At 43.7% G+C, this 21,945-nt stretch overlaps 1 pseudogene; it reads right to left on the reverse strand.

Annotated features, from left to right (window-relative positions):
• Nucleotides 1-9,494: 9,494 nt before the first annotated feature.
• Nucleotides 9,495-19,337, reverse strand: LOC148094571 (uncharacterized; annotated as a pseudogene).
• Nucleotides 19,338-21,945: the final 2,608 nt, after the last annotated feature.

A 21,945-nucleotide genomic window follows, 5' to 3' on the forward strand; every position in this document is an offset into this window, starting at 1 on the left:
GCTGTGATGAGCTCTGAAACCTGACTGAAACTCTTCAAATAAACCATTCCTCTGCAGATGATCTGTTAGCTGTTTGACAACTACTCTTTCAAGGATTTTTGATATGAAAGGAAGGTTGGAGATTGGCCTATAATTAGCTAAGACTGCTGGGTCTAGAGATGGCTTTTTGAGTAAAGGTTTAACTGCAGCCACCTTGAAGGCCTGTGGTACATAGCCGATTATTAGAGATAGGTTGATCATATATAAGATCGAAGAATTAATCAATGGCAGAACTTCTTTGAGCAGTTTTGTAGGAATGGGGTCTAAAAGACACGTTGATGGTTTGGAGGAAGTAATTATTGACGTTAACTCAGAAAGATCGATTGGAAAAAAAGAGTCTAACTTAACATCAATGGAACTACAAGTAGCTGTAGATAATATTACATCTGTGGGATGATTATTGGTAATTTTTTCTCTAATGATAAAAATTTTATTTGTGAAGAAGTTCATGAAGTCATCACTAGTTAACGTTAAAGGGATGGTTGGCTCAAAAGAGCTCTGGCTTTTTGTCAGCCTGGCTACAGTGCTGAAGAGAAACCTGGGGTTGTTCTTATTTTCTTCAATCAGTGACGAATAGTAAGCTGTTCTGGCTTTGCGGAGGGCTTTCTTATAAAGCAACAAACTATTTCTCCAGGCTAAATGATGATCCTCTAAATTTGTGACACGCCATTTCCTCTCCAGATTACGAGTCGTCTGCTTGAGGGTACGTGTTTGAGAATTATACCACGGGGTCATGTACTTCTGATTAGAGACCTTAGTTTTCACTGGAGCTACAGTATCCAGAGTCGTACGTAGTGAGGAGGTGAAATTATTAACAAGATAATCGACCTCTGTTGGGGTAGCGTTCAGATAGCTGCTCTGCTCTGTGTTGGTACAGGGCATTGACGATGATAACAGTGGCTGGATTATATTCTTAAACTTAGTTACAGCGCTTTCAGAAAGACATCTACTTTGATAAAGTCCACTCTCCACTGCTGCGTAATCAATTATTGTAAATGTAAATTTTATCAAGAAATGATCAGACAGGAGAGGGTTTTCAGGAAACACTGTTAAATGTTCAGTTTCTATGCCATATGTTAAAACCAGATCTAGAGTGTGATTAAAGTGGTGGGTGGGTTCTTTTACATTTTGAGAGAAACCAATTGAGTCTAACAACAGATTAAATGCCATGTTGAGGCTGTCATTTTTAGCATCTACATGGATGTTAAAATCACCCACAATAATTATTTTATCTGAGCTCAGAACTAAATCAGATATAAAGTCTGAGAAATCAGACAGAAACTCTGTGTAAGGCCCAGGTGGACGATAGATGATAACAAGTAAGACTGGTTTCTGAGTTTCACAGCTGGGGTGGATAATGTTAAGCATCAGGCTTTCAAATGAATTAAAAGTCTGTCTTGGTCTTTCATTAATTAATAGACTGGTGTGAAAAATTGCTGCCACACCGCCCCCTCGACCTGTGCTTCGAGATTTCTGGTAGTTAGAATGACTCGGGGGTGTTGATTCATTTAAGCTAACATAATCATCCTGCTGCAACCAGGTTTCTGTAAGGCAGAGTAAATCAATTTGTTGATCATTTATTAAGTCATGTACTAACAGAGACTTGGAAGAGAGAGACCTAATATTTAATAATCCACATTTCACTGTTTTACTCTTTGGTTCAGATGTGGATACTGTATTGTTCTTTCTTTGTAAATGTTTAAGTTGTTTGTTGCTGGTTTTTAGTTTGTTTTTTGTCTTTTTGGAAGCAGACACAGTCTCTATGGAGATGGGTTTTTGGGGGGGTAGCAGGAGGAGAGAAGCTGCAGAGAGGCGTGTAAGACTGCAACTCTGCTTCCTGGTCCCAACTCTGGATAGTCATGTTTTGAGGGGTTTAATAAATTTGTCCATATTTCTAGAAATGAGAGCTGCTCCATCCAAAGTGGGATGGATGCCATCTCTCCTAACAAGACCAGGTTTCCTCCAGAAGGTTTGCCAATTATCTATGAAGCCCACATCGTTTCTGGGACACCACTCAGACAGCCAGCAATTTAAGGAGAACATGCGGCTAAACATGTCACTCCTGGTCTGATTGGGGAGGGGACCAGAGAAAACTACAGAGTCCGACATTGTTTTGGCAAAGTTGCACACCGATTCAATATTGATTTTAGTGACCTCCGATTGGCGTAACCGGGTGTCATTACTGCCGACGTGAATTATGATTTTATTGAATTTACGTTTACCCTTAGCCAGCAGTTTTAAATTTCCTTCAATGTCGCCTGCTCTGGCCCCTGGAAGACAATTGACTATGGTTGCCGGTGTCTCTAGCTTCACATGTCTGAGAACAGAATCACCAATTACCAGAGTTTGACCCCCAGCGGGTGTGTCACCGAGTGGGGAAAAACGGTTAGACACATGAACGGGTTGGTGGTGTACCTGGGGCTTCTGTTTAGGACTACGCTTCCTCCTCACCGTTACCCAGCCTTTCCCCAGCTGCTTGGGGTCTGCCGGGGAACAGCTAGCGGGGCCTACGCTATCTTCGGCTGCACCAGCTACAGGGGCCTGGCTAGCTAAGGGTGAGTGCAAGGTGCAAAGCCGAGTCTCCAGATCAGTAATCCTGGCTTCCAGAGCTGCAAATATGCTACATTTGTTACAGATATCATTACCGCTAAAGGAGGCCGAGGAGTAACTAAACATCTGACACAATGAGCAAGAAAGTGCAGAAGGGACAGGTGAAGTAGCCATGGTGCTAACGGGTCGGCTACGAGCTAAGCTAGCGAAACAGTACAGAGACAGTGAGTGACAGTGAGTGAATACTTTGGCTATAAATTAGGTAGTGAGTACACAGAAAGTGTGCTTCGGATGAAGCACGTGAAGATTATACACAGAGCGAGCGAACACCAAGTGACAGCGCCACCGACAGGAACAGCCCTGCTCCGGAACAGCCCTGCTCAAATTGAATTGAATTGAATATCTGTTTCCAGTCTAAGTGGTTTTGGTTTGATGAACTGCTGGACTTCCAGTCCAGCAGGTTTAGGGAAGTCACTTATGGGGTCACACTCTGACCACACGCACACACACCACACACACACCACACAAGCACCCACTGAAGTGTATAAATAAAGGACCAGGGCAAGTCCTCAGGGCGGGTCTCTGAGTCTCACTCTAGGCTGCCCTTGCTAGCAAGAAAATCTGTGTGTTTCTCCTCTCTGATTCTCTGCTGAAGAAGTGTTTTAGAATATATCTCTTAACATTATTTGGTCCTTCGTAGCCGGAGCAGAAAATATCAGAACTGTTATCTGTGACTCTGTTCCAAGATCCAGCACTGATTCCTGACGCCGTGGGAAGCCAGCACCGAAGCCTGCCGACAGCCCTCTTAGACGAGGAGAGAACCCCAGGACTTGAATTCAGGTCTGGGCCGGTGTTTTTAGTCTGGTCCACGGCGGTGGGATTCAGTCTGATGATCCGAACCACCAGTGAGACGTCGGAGGGTGAGAAACACTATTTTGGTATATAAAACGGCCGCAAAGGTTTAAACGGCAAAGGTAACGTGATAAATTAGGTTGGGTTCGCCGAAAGGAGCTGAATTAGACTTAAGTTTTAGAGGTAGCTGAAATTACTTCGTGACAAATTAAAATACGTTTAGGCAAATGAAAACACGTTGAGACAAAGAAATTAAAATAGGTTGGGTTCGCCGAAAGGAGCTGAATTAGACTTTTAGAGGTTTTAGAGGTAGCCGAAATTACTTCGTGACAAATTAGCGCGCAAATGTCTATATGTGTGTGTCTGGAAGTAAGTTGATCTTACAGCACAATATGCTACTGAACTACTTCCATTTTTGTTTTCTTTGCTGAGGCTCACGTACTGGTGACAAAGGAGAACGGTTGAGTTTCATCTCATAAAACTGATACCGCTTCACCGTTAGGGTGAAGTCGAAGGCCGTATCAGTAAACCACTCTGAAGTCAAGCGTGCCAGCGACGGCCCAGCAAAATCTTTGAAAATGGAGAATAAACAAGCGAAATTAACACCTGATGAGAAATGTTTAGAAAAACAACAAGCCGGAGCAGGACAAATGCAAAAGAAAGGGAGAGGAATGCATAGTGGAAGAGCAAGAGGTGGAGGCAGAGCTACACACACATCAAACAGTGGCTTTAGCACTACATGCTGGAGGTGTGGAAAAGAGGGACATTTTGTACGTGACTGTAAGAAACAAAGACAGTAACTCAGAATCGGATAGCAGCTCAGGTGAAGAGAGCAGTTCAGACTAGGAAGAACGTAATAATCACCAAGTGAAAATTAGAGATCAAAGTAGCTTAAAGTAGTTTAAAAAGGGTTGGAAACAGACCCGACTGAATAGATATAAATACAAGAGGAATAAAGTAAAATAAACATAAACAAAAGGCTAAATTACAACTTATCTTTAATGTATTCATACTAATAATAGCAAGGATAACAACCTGTAAACTGGTGTTAATGATGAAATAATATTAATATGAAGAGGCACCTCAGTCAGTTATGATGTGAGGTGGATAATTGTTGAAAGTAATCTGCATTAAGCTTAGGGTTGCTCAAATTCAGTACAATGACATATGAAGTAAAATAGGTAAATATTTTAACTAATTCCGTGTATAGAGGCACTTGACCTGTTTGAAAAACTGTCATCCTAATATGAGCCATTGTTGAGATATAGAGCACACCTATGAAAACAACTAATATGCTGAACCCTGTATGAAGCAGCTGAAAATTACATGATGGAGAAGCTGAATTGAATATGAAAGTGCAAGTCTTTGCCACTGTGGGGCAAAGCACGCAACCACTGTGTGAGGTTGCGTTGTGGTCTCTTCTGAGCTGATGAGCAAGCTACACATTATCAGATCAGGAGCTGGCTAAGAACTCTTCAAAGAGAGGGAAACAGAACTATGATAACTGTGATAACTGGAATGTGCAGAGTTTCCGTGAGCAGTTTTCCTGCATCTTGACTCATGTGTGTAGCGTGTTCATAGCATCAGCATTATGTTTTTGTTTATTTGTTTTGTTGGGTTGAAAATAATTCAATAAATTTGTGATCATATTTATGGATCACAGTGGCACATGCCATTGGCCAAATGATTTATGTACGCAGATGAAAAAGTGAGTGTTAATGTGTCTGACATCACAGTGTTTTTGTGCGCTGTGTAAAAGTAATTGCCTCTGATTGTGAGAGTGGTGATTCTGCAGGTCACCAGCTATTGTAAAAAAAAAAAAAGAGTGAAAAAGAGACAAAATTTACATTGTAGATGAAAAATAATCATAGGAAAAAGGTTTTGTGTTGATCAGCCAAGAACAACTACAATCTCATTTTCTGCTTTTAAGAAAGGACAGTTCACAAAAACAGAGAGAGAGATGTGTGTTGATTAAGCAGTGATAATAATAATGAAAATGTCTTAGTTTGTCACTTTCAGGTGACAAGCAGACCTGAATCAAATTTCCACATGCAGCGGTCGGAAGAAAGTTATAGTTTAACATCATTAGAAACATTAAGGCCAAGTTTCTGGCTAACTTATTTACAGCACCATGTGTCTCTCAAACTCACAAGCGAGCTCTCACTCCTCCCTGAAGACAAGGAATGCAGCTCCAAAGAGCAATAACATGGCAGATAAAGAGACAGCAGAAAAGTCCTGAGAAAAGAGTCCCAGCAAGCAGCAGCAGTGTGGACAAACAGCATCAGAGAAGAAGAGCAAACCCATCATCCTGCCTGATTGGATGAATGGCACTGTGTTCCCAACAAGCTGCAAATTCACTGTGCATGTGAAAAGAATGTTTGAGGAGAACTGAGGAGACTGTTGGAGTTTGACATTTGCCACCTTTGGAGAAAATGGCAAGAAGAGACAGTGAAACACAGGACAAAGCTGAAGGAGAACTGCCTGCTATTGGACTGTTGAAGTGGGAGAGGACAACAGTGAGAGTTAAGTGAGAATGCTGCTGTTTAAAGTGGGAAATCAAAATTTGGGTTAGCAAACCTGGGAAAAACAAAACTGACTGCTTAAGTGGGAAATTGTGAAGGAGTCTGAAACACTGCAAAAAGAAACATACAAAATCACACACACACAAGCAGAACATGCATTAACCCTACTAACACTTCCAAATACAAGAGAACTCATGAAGATTAGACAACATCTTAAGCATGTGAGTCTGTTAACCATCTTGTCCAAGTCACTTAGTGTGATGAGAAGTGATGCAAAGATCAGTGGACTCATAGCACATCAGTTACAAAATGATTAAATAATAGCAGAGAAATGTGTAGGAAAGGCAGCTTTAAGAACATGTTCTGCTGGATATGCAGCTCCACAGACATTGATTAAACCTGCCTAATAACACAAACACACATGCAATGAAAATTAGCTTGTTATCTCTAATCAGTGTTAAAATAGTGTGAATTTAACAGACACTTGTTATCAAATGCTGAATTTATCCAATGCAAAAAATTGACTCTCTAGGTTGCAGGACAACAGTTTAACTTTTGTGGGGAAAAAAGATTCTGGTTTGACCAACCAGTGATCAGACAATGAATTTAGTTGTTAATATAGTAAATTGGGAGATGCTTCCTGCTTGATTGATGCAGCACAAGTAATTTACTGTATGAGGGAAATTCTATTTTTGTGATAATATTTTGAACATGCATTTCTGTTGTCCTGTCATCTTAGTGGATTAATAGCTGATATGCAAATTAGTTGATCGTTTTTAGATTAATGAAAGGTGACTGAATTCTAGCACGAGTGAATGGGATGTGTTGGAGTTTGTTAGAGTGGAGACTCTAAAACACTGAGTTTCCTGCTTTGATGTGTGAGTGAATCCTGTACCTAGATACACAACTCTGAATACATGAGAACAAACGTCTTTTGTGAAATAGCTGATGACATGTCTCACGTTTTATGATGACGGGAAAAAAGAAAAACTGGATAATATGGATCTGTGGCCCAAATGAGTGAAAGGCACAGACTTGGGGATTAAACTCATAACATATTAGGCTTATGTTGTGTGTTGTGCAGCTGATGGTTGGTTCGGAGTGAATCTAGCTGATGATTTTTCTTTTGTTGTGAAGTTGAGCCTGCCAATTAGTATGATGGTATGATAAACCATGCTAATGGTATGATTTACCCTGCTGAGATGAGGAGCCTGTGTCATGACTTAACAAGGCCTTTTTATTTTGATACTTTCACAGTGCACTGAAAGTTTTGTTCGATAATCTCTGTTTGAGCAGATCTGCACGATTAGAACAGAAAGCGCTATACGACATGTCGTCAAGAAAATTGTTACAAGTGACTTTCTCCACATTAAAATGGGCTCAGGAGAAAGGCACTTATTTGGGACAATTAGAAAATGAGAGTCCCTGCCTAAAAAGGATTCAGCGAGGTAATCCGACCTAAAGTTTTTCTTTTTCTTTTTGAAATGACGTCATTTTGCTGAGGGTGGAAATCAAATGCGGTGATAGTTTCCACTATCAGCAAAGAAAGAAAGAATGGATGAATGAATGAATGAATGAATGGAAATAAAAACAAACTGACTGACTGATAAAACCTGACAAGACTTGACCACGACTCAAAGTTAACCTCCACCTAGACAGGCCAAAAGGGTGGATGAATTTATGTGTTTCTTTTTACAGGAGCAGAAAGATGACAGCAACATCCGAGGTTGCATACCGATTTAACTTTTAAATGCCACTTTCTGTGTCTGTGAATCTACCAGGGGTGTGTTATTCATGGGTTTGTGTTGCTCACAGAGATTACTGTGAGAAAGAGTGTATACACCCGTGCAGCGCTAACATTTACATTTCTTTTCTACAGCATTACAGTTCTTCATGTGACTTGATCATGTGATTTATACCAGGACAACTAGTTAATGTTTTTCTACTACAGGATTTCTGGGTTTATGTGTGAAGAAACTGTGTTTATAGGTTATGATTTGGTGATGCAGTTACACTGTGTTTCCTGTGTTGAAAACTAGTGTCACTTCTTTCCACAGCTATGGATGGCTAACTTTATGGTCTTTTTATGGCACCTTTGGAACCTGTCGACCTGCATCTGACCACAGGGATGGTCAATGTGTATTGCTAATGTTTGTTTTTCTAAGAGTACATGTAGGGGATTCAGCAGAAGCGGACAAGTGACATGAGAAAAACAAATAAGAGATGCAGTGTTTATGGAAGTAATTGTAGTTTACTGATTTGAAAAGACCTGCACATGATACTTGTCTTGCTGATGTTGAATGCTTTATTACGCTTATGATATAGTTGTTTATAAGTGTGAAGTTTGATTTCACTTCCAGATCTTGTTTTCCAGGCCATTATGGTGTGTATGCAGGCTCCTGGCGGAGCCAGTTTTTAAGCAAACTTAATATGCAAAACACACTAACATCTTTTTTTGCAGGGTTATAGGTCCGAGGTGGTGCTGCTCCAGAGGAGGAGACGCCCTGATGTTGCCTGGGACGTGATCTAGTTAACCTTTTTCTTTAAGACAGGAATCTGGTTTTGATGAGTTGACTCATGGGAGTATCCATGTGTCAAGAGGAGGGGTCCAGGATTAACATGAAACAATGAATTAACATTAAACTATGTTTTATATGATTTTTGCAGCGATTTGTGTGATTACCAGTTCATTCAACGGGTATTAAGCCTATGCAAGTGGTGCAACCATGTTCAGATGAGGCTTTGATGGCCTATAAGTGAAGTTCACTGAACTAAAGAATGTGGTTTGATGATTGTTGACATGCTCTCCAAATAGAAGTTTTTCCTCCTAGCAAGGAAATACAGGTGCAGCAGTCATCTCCTGAGAAATCTTCAGAAGCCCAGTGAGAAGCGAGAACCATTCCAGGCATAGCTGACAGCCCAGGCAGTGGTTGAGGTCAAAGGTCAAGCTGGTTGGGGCCCATCATGAGATCAGACTTTGGAGCCACAGCAAGGACCACGAAACTGCGTTGGAATGAGAGCTGTGCCAAGGGGGATTTCCAGAGGCCAACAGAGGAGATTTTGGACAACAGACGGGCACCTGAAGGATGAGGGGAGCATGCCAAGCTCCATCGACAGCGCAGAGGGAGTCCGAGGATGACATCATGATTCTGTGAAAAGCACAGGAACCAGAAGCTATGGTGGTGATGACAGCAGTTTCCTATGAACATCACCTAATGCTGTGTCACTGTACTGTGCATACGATGACACTCTGAAGACTGCTGGGATCATAACAGCAGTAAGATAACTGGACCCAGCACCCTTTCCACAGAGGGGTTTTTTCTGCAGAGGATGGACAGTAGAAGAGTCATAAGTATTCCTATCGCAAGACGAAGGCCTAAAGCGAGGTGATGGGGGTTGATAGAGGCCATTTCAAGTGCTTCTGACCACTCCAACTGCCTGCAAAATAGCGGAGAGACCCTCCTGGATACATCAGAGCAACTGCAAAAAGGTTGAGGTCCCAGAGGATTCCACTTCCTTCACAGAAATCAACTAGTAGAGGAAAGTTTCACCCTCACTTGGTTGCTTCAGTGGCGAGGGGGAAGTGCTGATTGGGCGCCCATAGGGAATTGCTCGCACTTCAACCTCCAGCCATTGGCCAACTCTAGAGTAACCAAGTAGTAGGGTGTGACGGACCTGTACGTAGCCATGGGAAGGTGGACCCTCCTGGTTACCTTGACTACGACGCTCACCTTTACAGGACAAAGACAGAATCGGCAAATACAGACTATTTTGTCTGCTCTCATATGCCCAGCACACCTTTGAGACAAATCCAGCAGGCCCAAAATCAGGACTATGTAAGTGATACAAGTGAATGGTTTTCTTGGCTTTATACTGGCTCCTGGTTACAGGTGCTAAAAAGACTACTCATCGGAGTTGGGATATTTCTACTTTTATTTTATGTCTTTGTAACATGTATACTGCCATGTTTAAAACTCATGATTAACCGCATAATATTTTCCACTGTTGCTGCATATATAGCCGTGACAAGTGATGATAATGACTCCGACCTGTTGGAACATGAAGACTTTGTGTGACCAATGACGATGTGACAGAAAAAGTACAAGTTGTTACATACTGATCTCATTTTAATTTATACTGACAACAGGAGGGAATATCAATGGAAAATTGTACTTAGTAGTCAGTATAATCTTTTAATGATATAAGTTTGTATATGGTAGAATACTGCATGTAACCATTTGTGTTTATTGAAAGGATGTCTCATCCTAGGAAGTCTGTAACATTCCAGGGTGTTCTGGCTTTCACCCCCACATCCTAGGAGCATGGGAAAGTTCGTACCTTGTTTTATTGTTTTACGGTAGGATTAACGTAGTTATATCTGTTTCCAGTCTAAGTGGTTTTGGTTTGATGAACTGGTGGACTTCCAGTCCAGCAGGTTTAGGGAAGTCACTTATGGGGTCACACTCTGACCACACACACACACACCACACACACACCACACAAGCACCCACTGAAGTGTATAAATAAAGGACCAGGGCAAGTCCTCAGGGCGGGTCTCTGAGTCTCACTCTAGGCTGCCCTTGCTAGCAAGAAAATCTGTGTGTTTCTCCTCTCTGATTCTCTGCTGAAGAAGTGTTTTAGAATATATCTCTTAACAACATGTCAGTGCCATGCTTTGGTTTGAAGCCAAACTGATTATCCAGAGAAGAGATGAACACACAAACTCTGTCAAACAAGATTCTTTCTAACACCTTAGATTAAATACTGGCGAGTGCAATCGGCCTGTAATTATCCTAACAGCTCACTTTTGCAGCTTTGTCCTTTATAACTGGTACCAGTAAAATACACAACATTGAGTCTGGTAATATGCCATGAATCATAAACCCAGTGAAGCAGAGTGCTAGAAGAGGAGCTAGCCTTAAACTAGCATGTTTTAAATGTTCTGCAGTGATGTGAAGCTTTATTATTAGATAACCTATGAATGGCTTCATATACTTCATATGTCCTTACACTTATTGTGTCATTACTCATGTCAGAATTGTCCATATATGGTTCACTTTTTATACAGTTAAACAACGCACTGTAATGCTGTCTCCATAATGCTGCAATGTTATCTGCCCCAGAAACACCTTCAACAGTTGATGGTAGAGATGGTTTACAATTATTAAGAGCTTTCACCTCTTTCCAAAAATCTGTCCTATTATTTCACAGCATTTTCCAGGCCAAAGAATCTGCTCTCAGCATTTGCTCATTTTTAGTTATAAAGCGAACAGCGTACTTATATCTGGCATTTGCACATTTTTTCTGTTCAAATTCTGGGCCATGTTTAGGTCTTCCAGCCATGGCCCAACATTTATAAGCTCTGCGAGCTTCATCATGGTACATGGATACATGTTCTTTCCAGCCAGGTCTGATGTTAGGTTTCTTATGCTTGTAAGCTATGTATTGTAAGTGTATATGGTCCAAATGTTGATGATCCCTCATTCTTTCACGGTTTTTTCAGTGCACTCTCTGAACACTTAGATGGCACACTTGTGCTTGGAGGCGACCTCAACCTTGGACTGAATGAAGAAATGGATAGGCTCAATACAGCAGGAACTCAGCGTAATTGGCAGTCCACAAATATAATCAAACAGTATATGAGCGACTTTGGTCTTTGCGATGCATGGCGCTCCCTTCACCCCACCAGTAAGGAATATACTTTTTTTTCACATGTTCATCACTCCTACTCTCGTCTAGATTATTTTTTGATCAGCAGCTCACTGCTGAGTGACATAAAAAACAACTATATGTGCTGTTCAAGATTCATCTGGGAACACAATATATGAACCGAAACAAATAAACAACATTTTCAGGGATTTCTATAAAACGTTGTATTCACCACAAATAAACCCATCTAAAAAGGAAATTGATCAATTTTTAGACAACATAACTCTCCCAAAATTATTAGAAGCTCAAGCAATGGCACTGGATTCGCCACTGACATCAGGTGAACTCCAGGAAGCCCTGATAAGTATGTCCAATAATAAGGCTCCAGGTCCAGACGGCTTTCCTGCAGAATTCTACAAAGAATTCTGGACGATTCTAGCACCAGTTTTTTACAGAACGTTGTTAGAAATCAAAGAAAAGGGCAGACTTCCATCAAATATGAATTCTGCAAACATTAATCTCCTGCTAAAACCAGGCAAAGACCCTGTATATCCCTCAAGCTATCGTCCAATATCCCTTATTAATGTAGACCTCAAAATAATCTGCAAAGCTCTCTCGAAGAGACTAGAGAAAATAACCCCCCTCTTAATTCATCCTGACCAAACTGGTTTCATAAAAGGTAGGCACTCATCAACAAATACACGTAGATTACTTAATTTGATAGACTACTCATACAGTAAAAACCTTGAAACTACAATATTTTCCTTAGATGCAGAAAAAGCGTTTGACAGAGTTAACTGGAAATTTCTATTTGCAACTTTACACAAATTTGGTTTTGGATCTTCTTTCATCAACTGGTTAAAAATATTATATAATTCCCCAACAGCTTGTGTCAGAACAAATGACCAGACATCCTCCAGCTTATGTCTCCTGAGGGGCACCAGGCAGGGATGCCCACTCTCCCCTTCACTGTTTGCAATTTTTATCGAACCACTAGCAGCAGCAATTAGACAGAATTCAGCAATTAAGGGCATAAAATGCAAGAACGTGGAACATAAAATCAGCCTTTATGCTGATGATGTGTTACTCTTTCTCCAAAATTCACAAACCAATATCTCTGGGGTGATTGAATTGATAAACTCTTTTGCAAGAATATCAGATTACTCAATTAACTGGTCAAAATCTACAGTCCTTCCTATTAATTGCTGCTTCCATAATTCCTCTTCTACTCCACTGCAATCGGGAAATATAAAATATTTAGGTATTAATATTTCTCCCAAGCTTGCAGATCTAACTAAATTAAACCATACCCCACTTTTAAAGAAAGTAGAAGGTGATCTGGCTAGATGGAAATGTCTACCCATATCACTCATGGGAAGGGTTGCTGCTATAAAAATGATGGTATTACCAAAAATAAATTATTTATTCTCAATGATCCCAACTAAACCGCCGCAAGATTGGTTCAGATCTCTAGATTCATATATGTCCAAATTCCTTTGGAAAAATAAGCCCCCACGTATAAGCTTAAAAACACTACAAAAGACCAAGGATAAAGGAGGATTAGAACTACCTAACTTTAAGCACTACTTCTTAGCCAACAGGCTTCAGTTTATCTCAGGATGGCTAAAACATACCCTTTTAGATGAACCTTGGCTAGATGTAGAACAAGCACTTTGCAATAATCTAGAGATTTCAGATCTACCATTTATCAGCTCAAACATCCAACGACATGAATGCTTCAAAAGCATCAACATCAGCTCCTCTCTGACAGCATGGTGGGAGTTTCTGAAGTTGACAGAGTCTTCATTAATCCCATGCAAACGTACACCTATCTGGAACAACCCTGACATATTACAAAACAATAATATGATAAACTTTTCAGATTGGAATGGTAAAGGAATCAAATATGTAGAACATATACTAGAAGGAACAGAATTTATTTCATTTGACAGACTAGTTACACAATATGGGATCAACAAGAAAAGATTTTTAGAATATCAACAAATTAAATCCATAATAAAAAAGAAATTTAAACCGGGTCAAGTTGAACTACAAACACCACCAAGTGTGGTTCAATTTTTTACTCTTAAAACCCCCAAATTACTATCCAAAATATACAGAATGCTTTCTAAAATAGATGAATCAATATCACTTCCTATTGCAAAATGGGAAGCGGATTTATCAGTTAACTTAGACCAAAACTTCTGGTCTCAGATTTGCTTAAAAACCTTTCATCTAATCAAAAATCCCAGTCTTCAATTAATTCAATACAAAATACTACATAGAGTGCACTATACAGGTCATCGGATGTTCAAGATGGGCTTTGCATCTACCAACAACTGCTCACACTGCCAAACCAATTCACCGGACAATTATATCCATGCTCTTTGGTTCTGTCCACCAGTTCAGAAGTTTTGGCGCGAGATATGTGAAGACTTATCAAAGTGTCTGAAATGTAACATTCCAACTTCCCCCTTAGTGTGTTTGTTGGGCAGCTTAGATAATGTCACTTCAGAAAAGAATATAGCCCATATGGTTTTCACTGCCCTATGCATCGCCAAGAAAACAGTCCTCATGAACTGGAAAAATAAAAACAATCTTAATTCTAACCAATATAGAAATTATCTATTAGATTACATTAGTCTTGATACAGCCTCTGCCACCACATCAGATCAATCGCTCTGGGCTCCTCTGATCAGCTCCATCACCTAGTGGGGGTGGGGGGTCATATTTTGGTCTCGCCTTCACTGTTGTGATTGGTGTGGGGGTAGGGTCAGGCTTAGGGCGTCAGGGGGTTCCTCGGGAGCATCTTCCTTGGGGGGCTCAACCCGGGGTAGCGGTCATGGCCAATTAGGGGCTCTGTTGGCTCTTGGGTGACGGTTTCCTTGTAGCTACGTGCAGCGGGGCTAGGGGAGGGTCTGTGCTGACGGACGGGGGTTACTGACCTGGTAGCCTGGCTGCCCCTGGGTGGGTCCGGGACGGGCGTGAGGTTCTGGGGGCGCTCCGGCTCTGGCCTGGGGCCCTGGCCGGGCCTCGGGGGCCTGGGTCCTGGTTGGTGTGTTGCCGGGGTTGTGGGCCGGTGGGTATATGGGGGCCCGCCACTGGCGCGGGGTGCCGCCGGTGCGCCGAGCCACCTGGGGGGCTCTTCAACTGGTGGGGGGGGGGGGTTGTCAAATCTTGCAGGAGCTTTCCTCTCTCAGGAACTCTCTCTGCAAGAGGGGGAGATACAGGAGAGGTGGAGGAAGATCTCAGCCTGGGCGTCTATTGTCTTATGTAGTCTGGAAGATGAGTGGATGATGGGGTGGGTGCAGTTTTCTCTGTGGTGGGGTTGGGTGGACTGCCCCGGGCTCTGTGGGGCCGGGCGGCGCCGCTGCGCTGGGCCCCGGTTCGGATGGGCCTGGGCCCCCCTTCCCTGGCGGGTCGCGGAGTATGGGGGTGCCTACTGGGGTCAGCGGGGGAGCTGGCCCCAGGGAGGGGTCAATTGCCCCTCCCTTCCTTCCCTCCCCATCTCCAGCTGCCTCCCTCTTCCCGCTCCACCACAACCACCCACACATGCAGGGCCTTGGAGTGGGGGTGTGTCACCAGGGTGCAGAGGGGGTAACCCCCCCCTCTGTCCCCTTCTGGCTGCCTCTGCCTCAATTTTATCCCGCAACTTAGACATTCACATTACTCACACTCTCATTACACATACATATAGGATCTTGGGGGTGGGCACGCTACACGGAATCTCAATTACCATCAGGGTGTACACCTCACCCCTGGCGTCGTTGCCCACCTCTCAATTTTAAATACACGTAGACATTGAGGGCTAGCAGGAGGGACTATGCGCTTACCTGCTGCTCTCTGGCAGGTAGCTCCATGCCCTCCTGGGTTTTAAATGCACCTTAGAACACACATACATCAACACTACAATGAGCGGGTGGAGGGAGGTTAGGAGTCTTCTCTCACCCTCGTTCTCTGCGGTCTGCTGGAGCAGGGGGGCTAGGAGGAGGAGTTGGCCGTCCGACTGGGGTCCGGAGTGTGGGGCCTCCCTGCTGCTGCGGAGTCGGGGCGGTCTGCTTCTCCCCACCGCAGGGAAAAAGGGTAACACAACCTGGGTCTGGGTGCAGTTCCCCCCCCCAGGGGCAGGGGTACCTAGACCCGGTTTGTAGAGTACGCTTGGGGAGTGTGATTGTGTGTACAGCGTCTCTTTATGTCTGTCTCCACGTTGGTTAAGTGTGGAGTAAGTGCATATGAGAGCATGAGGGTGGGAATGGATGTTTGTATCTGTGTGTGCCTGTATGTCTGTGTCCATATGTCAGGTTGGGTATCAGACGCCACCTCTCTGAGGACAGCTCAGGCCCTCCAAGGTTTGGAGGCCTATCTCCCCCCACCACTTCCCCTGCCGGGGGCGGACTCCCTCAGACATCGGTGCGTTGGTGGTTCTTTGTGTCCGGGGGTGGGCGTCCGGGTGCACACCGGCTCACTCCTTGGCGGCTGCTTATCGGGGCCTGGAGCCTGGGGCTCGCTTGGGCCACTTCGGAGGTGGGGTGCCCCCGGCCTCTCGGCCTGGGGCTCGGTCACTCAGGCACAGCTGGCTGCCGGCGGAGCTCACGGGCACGTCGCTGCAACCCCCCCTGGCTTCTGCTCCGTGGCTGCTGGGTGACCCCTCATCTGGGACTCTCCTCAGCTCTTTCTGGGACAGTGGCACGGCTGCCCCTCTGTTGGTCTTCCTTGGTCTCTTGTGTTCTGGGGGCCTCTGGATGTCTGGGGTTTTGATCTCCTCCATACCTGCTTCATGCCCTGGAGGACGGGGCGGTGGCCCCCCACACCCTCTAGCAGATCATTACATGAGGGAACCTTTTAAGAAAACAAGCGCGTCCATGCTCACAGGTGTACACACGGGTGATCACACACACAAACTACACCCTTTTTGGCTCCTACCTCAATGCACACTGTGCTGTCGATCTTACGTGCTGCACAATAATGTTTAATATTTAGTATTTACTGTCATATTCCCATATATCATTGTGATGTTGTTTATTGTATTACTCTCGTTTTCTTCTGCTTGTTTTCTTTTTTCTTTCTCAACAGGTGATCCAGGTGATCGATACATGTATTTTTTTTTTCTTTTTTTTTTTTTGCTTATTCTGTTTTTTGCCCTCCTCCCCCGTCCCTCTTCTCAACTGTTTTTCTTTCCCTCTTTCTTTCTCCCTTTTCTTTCCCCCAGTCAAGTCTGTCCCGTATTCAGCAAGTGAAAATAAAATAAAGAATAAAAGGTGAATCAAATGGACCATTACGGCAAAGCTGGGATGGTCAATTTGGTAAAGAAAATCCGTTGGGCATCTTTCTTCGCCTTTAGACAATAATTCTGATGGCAAAAGAGCCAAACGGGACAGGCAAAAGAAAAAAAAAAAAAAAAAAAAAAAAAAAAAAAAGGTTTCTTATGCTTATGTTGTTTATCAAGCAGTGTACCACTTTGATACAGAGCAGTCACTGTATCTTCGTACATGGAGCAGAGTAAATGTTTATGCACAACATTCTTACAGTTGACATCCTTGCACAAAATAGCTTCTTTGGGCAAAGAAATGTTGTTCATATGTATATCGGTATTACTATGATAAGCTAAGAAATCATCTTCACCAAATGCTGACCAGTCTAATTTTGCACTGTTAGCAATATTAGCAATATTATTTCCAGTTGTTGCTGGCATTTGTTCCACATTCACAGTAAAACCAAAAGGTATATGGTCTAACACAGTTACCTCATACCTAATAGTTATGTTTGCTAAAGCTGCATGTCCATCAGCTGTACAGATACAGGGGTCCAGCCATGATGTACTATGTATGTATAGCTATCTGCAGCCAGTAACACTTTGGTAGACAGGACAAGATTGTTAACTTCACAAAAGTGGGTTAAGTGGTTAGCAAACCGAGAACTGCTGTCTGTGAGATCAGCATTAAAATCACCCAAAACATATATGCTGTAAGTATCGTTGTCTTAAATAAATGCATTAATAAAAGCCAGCCTACTGAGGTATTCTTGCTCATTTTGACAAGATTCATAGAGAGTATAAATATTAAGAATGATAAAACTACTATTGTTCTGTGTATATTGTATACCAATACACCAGTCTACATCCAATCTAATGGGCTTTATCACAGGGTCTATTTTTTTGTCCCAGAGCACAGCAACCCCTCCAGGTATTCTGCCTCTGACTATAGCTGTGCTGAGATCAGTTGTTGATTCCCCCACTCCCAAAAAACTTGCAATTAGACAGTTAAGTTTTCCCAAGTCCTGTTTGGACAACCATGTCTCCTGCAAGCATAAGATGTCACATTCTGCAAGCAGACTGTCCACAACAATCCGTCGAGCTTTATCCTCTGCACTCTGTCCCAAACGTAGACCACGACAGTTGTAAGATAATACCCGAATAGACATCTTCTTGTTGATACGTTGGTACCAGAAGGCGCAGTTATCTCCCCTGCTGGATCCCCTGAGCTTGGCACCACCGTACCGGGCTTACGAGGTTCATAAAAACGCCGGACCAGAGCCCCTTCAGGCCAAAGTTCAGGATTGTACATTTCACCCACATCATTACATTCAGCAGTAACCTTGAAAGAGCCGAACCTGCTACGTTTACTAGCAATTTTTTGACAGGTCACATCTCTTTTGAGTTTCTCTCTCAAATACCGCATAAAAGTTTCTGCATCTACATCCAGGGCAAATTTAGTGGCAAACACGTTCACCAATTTAGTTTTCACAGTTCTGATTGCACTCACAGCGCCAGTGCCGATAATCGATACAGGTCCAGGGCTCTTATTATATCCAGTGGTAGCAGCATGCATTCCTGAACCCGAATTAACCTTCTCCAGCTTGTGACGAGGCTTGCCATTTTTCACAACTTTACACCATTGTGGGGAACATGTAGAAAGCACTGTTTCAACGGGGTCCTCCATTGTTGCTGTAGTTTCCATATTACGACCTGAGTCTGTCGTCGGAGCCCGATCTTGACCACATAGCAACATTTCCAGACAAAACACTGACACTGTGCTTGTCCCAGTCCTTGAAGCAGCCAAAGCTCCGGCTCCCTGCCTTCCGCGCAGGCCGCCTTTACTTCAACTCCCCCACCGATCCTCTGCGTGTTTCCCCAGGAGAAAGTGGGAAGCGGTGCCCGACCCCTGAGCATTCAGCGTAACAGGCTCAGCCGGCACCTCAGACTGACACTCAAGAGCAGTCACACGTTGGTCGACCTCCACAGCATTGGTCATGACTTGCTCGCAGACATCCGCCTGTAGTTTAACTACATGTTTTAAAGCACCCACCTCAGCACACAGCTGGTCCATTCGCCGTAGTAGACAACACACATCCATGCTGGAGTATGTAACAGGCGGCAAATTATCCAGGTGATGAGATACAAATCTTGGGATATTCTCCCCACACTCATTCAGCACTTTAAGACAGAGTTTAATATTGTTGGCGTCTTTATGCTGTCCGCTGTGAGGTAGTGAGGCAGAGCTCAAACAAAACTTTCTTGGAGGCTTCAATCCCCTCGGATTCAAATGTGTTCGTGGCCAACAACACAATTTCATCCTGACTTAAACCTTTGATTTTTACAGCAAGGAAATTAAGTAGTTCATCCTCTACAATTACCCTTCCATCAGTTGTTTTATATATCTCAGGTTTTAATCGTGACCGTCTGAAAGTCGGAGCTACGTCTGCACCGCCACCTGCTACATCCGCCATTTTTCATTCAAACTTTGCTGCCATCAGTAATAATTCTTCAAATATAATCATCAGTGTTTGAGCAGTTATGATATCAGGGACAATCTAGACATGTGTGACAATACTGAACATGTCACATGACACCTAAAACATCATGTGATCCACTCTCAGTCTGCACTTTCATTCATGACTTCAACAGGTTGAAATGAGCTTTGAAGAAACATTCAGTGAAATAAAGCATCTTCAATAACACTCTAACTGAAGCTCAGGTGTTGATGCTGCTCACTCATTGGACGGTTGGTTTCAGCTCTGGTCTTCAGTTGTTTGCCAACCGTCAATACAGTAGAAGAAGAAGAAGAAGAAGAAGAAGAAGAAGAAGAAAGTGTGACTGGATCTATAGACTGGAAACAGAGAAACATGCCAAACATTTGAAGCTTTGCAGCAGAAATGTTCATGTACAAATACAGCAGAGCTGATCTGGGATCAGTGTGTTCACACCTGCAGCTACAACAAGGTTTCATGTCTTCACACGTCAGCATGTGAACTTTACTCTGACTCAGTCTGAGCAGTCAGACGGCATATTTTTTAAAGTTAACACATCATCACACACAGAGCTGAGCCCCTCCCACCTGTGCTGAATTTCAGGTGGAGTCCCGCCTCCTTCCAGGAAGCAGCTCACCTGTGTGTCCGTGTTTAGTGTCCAGGTGTGGAGTGGAGCTTGTTGTTGGTGTGTGAAGAAACTGTAAGTTTGCTTTGTTTCCTCCTTTAACAGTTTGTCTTTAGGAACTTTACTGTTTGTTCAGCTCATGTTTGATTTCTTCACACAACAAACTGTGCATGTTTGTATTTCCGGTCTCTCCATTAAAGTCAGTGTGTAATGTTTTCCTGGCTAACATCAGCTGTGTGCAGCTTAGTTCCAGCACAAATCTGCCACTCCATAGTTCACGGTAACGGACTCACAGCTGGACCAACGAGGCCGAGTGTGTCCGCCACTCTGAGCTACGTTTGTGTTTGTGTTCTTATAGTTTGTACTTTGTGAGTTCACTCAGAGTCCACAGAGGACGCAGCGTACGTGATGACGTCACAGCCCTTTACCTCCTTTACTGTCAATGTGATTAATATTTACACACGAGACACCTGCAGAGCTCTGACGCTAAGCTAGCCACATGTAGCAATGGGAATTGCATTTACCCGTGTGTTCCGCCCGGAGTCTTGAGAGTGTAACACCGGAAGGTGAGAAGTAGAGACTCATGACTGTTTCATTTTTTTTTTTTTTTTTTTTTTTTTTTGCCTGTCCCATTTGGTTCTTTAGCCGTCAGAATTGTTGTCTGAAGACCAACAAGGATACCCAATGGATTTATTTTGCCAAATGGATCATCATGGCATTGCCGTATTGGTCCATTTGATCGACCTTTGTTTTTATTATTTATTTTATTTTCAGTTGTTACAGACGGGACAGACATGAGTGAGGGATAGGAAAGGGAGAAAGAAAGAGGAAGGAAAAGAAAAACAGAAGGGGAGAGGGACATTGAGAAAGGGGGGAAAAAAAATATCTCCGGGATCACCTGTTGAGAGAAAAAGAATAGAAAACAAGCAAAAAAAACAAAACAAAACAAAGCAACATACTATACACAACACCATCGCATTAATCTACCTAAGTGTAAACAGCAGTAAATACTAAATATTGAATGTTGTTGTGCAGCACGCAGGACAGACAGCGCACAATGTGCTTTGAAGTAGCAGCCAAGAAAGGTGTGATTTAAGTCTACAAACAGTGAACACCTGTGTGCACACCTGTGTGGATCGGCGCGCTTGTATTCAAATGGTTTCCCCATGTAATGGTCTGCAAGAGGATGTAGAGAGCCATAGCCCTGTCCCTCAGGGCATGAAGCAGGCATGGAGGAGATCCAGGCCCCAGACATCCAGAGGTCCCAGAGTGCAAGAGCCCAAGGAGGACCACCGGAGGGGCATCCGTGCCACCCTCATGGGAAGGGCTGAGGATACCCAGGCGAGGGGTCACCCAGTAGCCACCGGGCAGATACTAGAGGGGGCTGCACCGGCGTGCCCGCCGGCTCCGCCGGCAGCCAGCTGTACCAGAGTGAACCGAGCCGCAGGCACAGAGGCCGGAGGCCCGAGGGCCCTCCGCGCCCCGGAAGAGGCCTGACTGAGCAGCAGGCGCCAGGCCCTGCCAAGTAGCCACCGGGAGTGAGCTGGCACATGACCTGAGCGCCCAGCCCCGGACACCAAGAACCAACAATGCACCGACCCCTGAGGGCATCAGTCACCGGCAGGGAGTGTGGTGAGGGGAGATAGGCCTCCACACTTGGAGGGCCTGGGAGTTCCCAGAGAGGTGGAGTCTAAGACCCGACCTGACATATAGACACAGACAAACAGGCACACACAGACACAGACATGCATTCCCACCCTCATGCACACATATACAAACACTCAGCACTCACCCAACGTAGGAATAAACGTAAATGGACATGTACACACAATCACACTCCCCAAACATACTCTATACCCCGGGTCCAGGTATCCTCGCCCCCAGAGGGGGAAACGGCACCCAGACCCAAGAGATGTTACCCTTCCCTCCGGGGTGGAGGCCAGCAGACCGCCCCAGGCTCCG

Source organism: Neolamprologus brichardi, unplaced genomic scaffold (genome assembly GCF_056152115.1).
Source record: "Neolamprologus brichardi isolate AB-2024 unplaced genomic scaffold, ASM5615211v1 NODE_ptg000036l+_length_2141236_cov_1, whole genome shotgun sequence".
In the NCBI taxonomy this organism is placed as follows: domain Eukaryota; kingdom Metazoa; phylum Chordata; class Actinopteri; order Cichliformes; family Cichlidae; genus Neolamprologus; species Neolamprologus brichardi.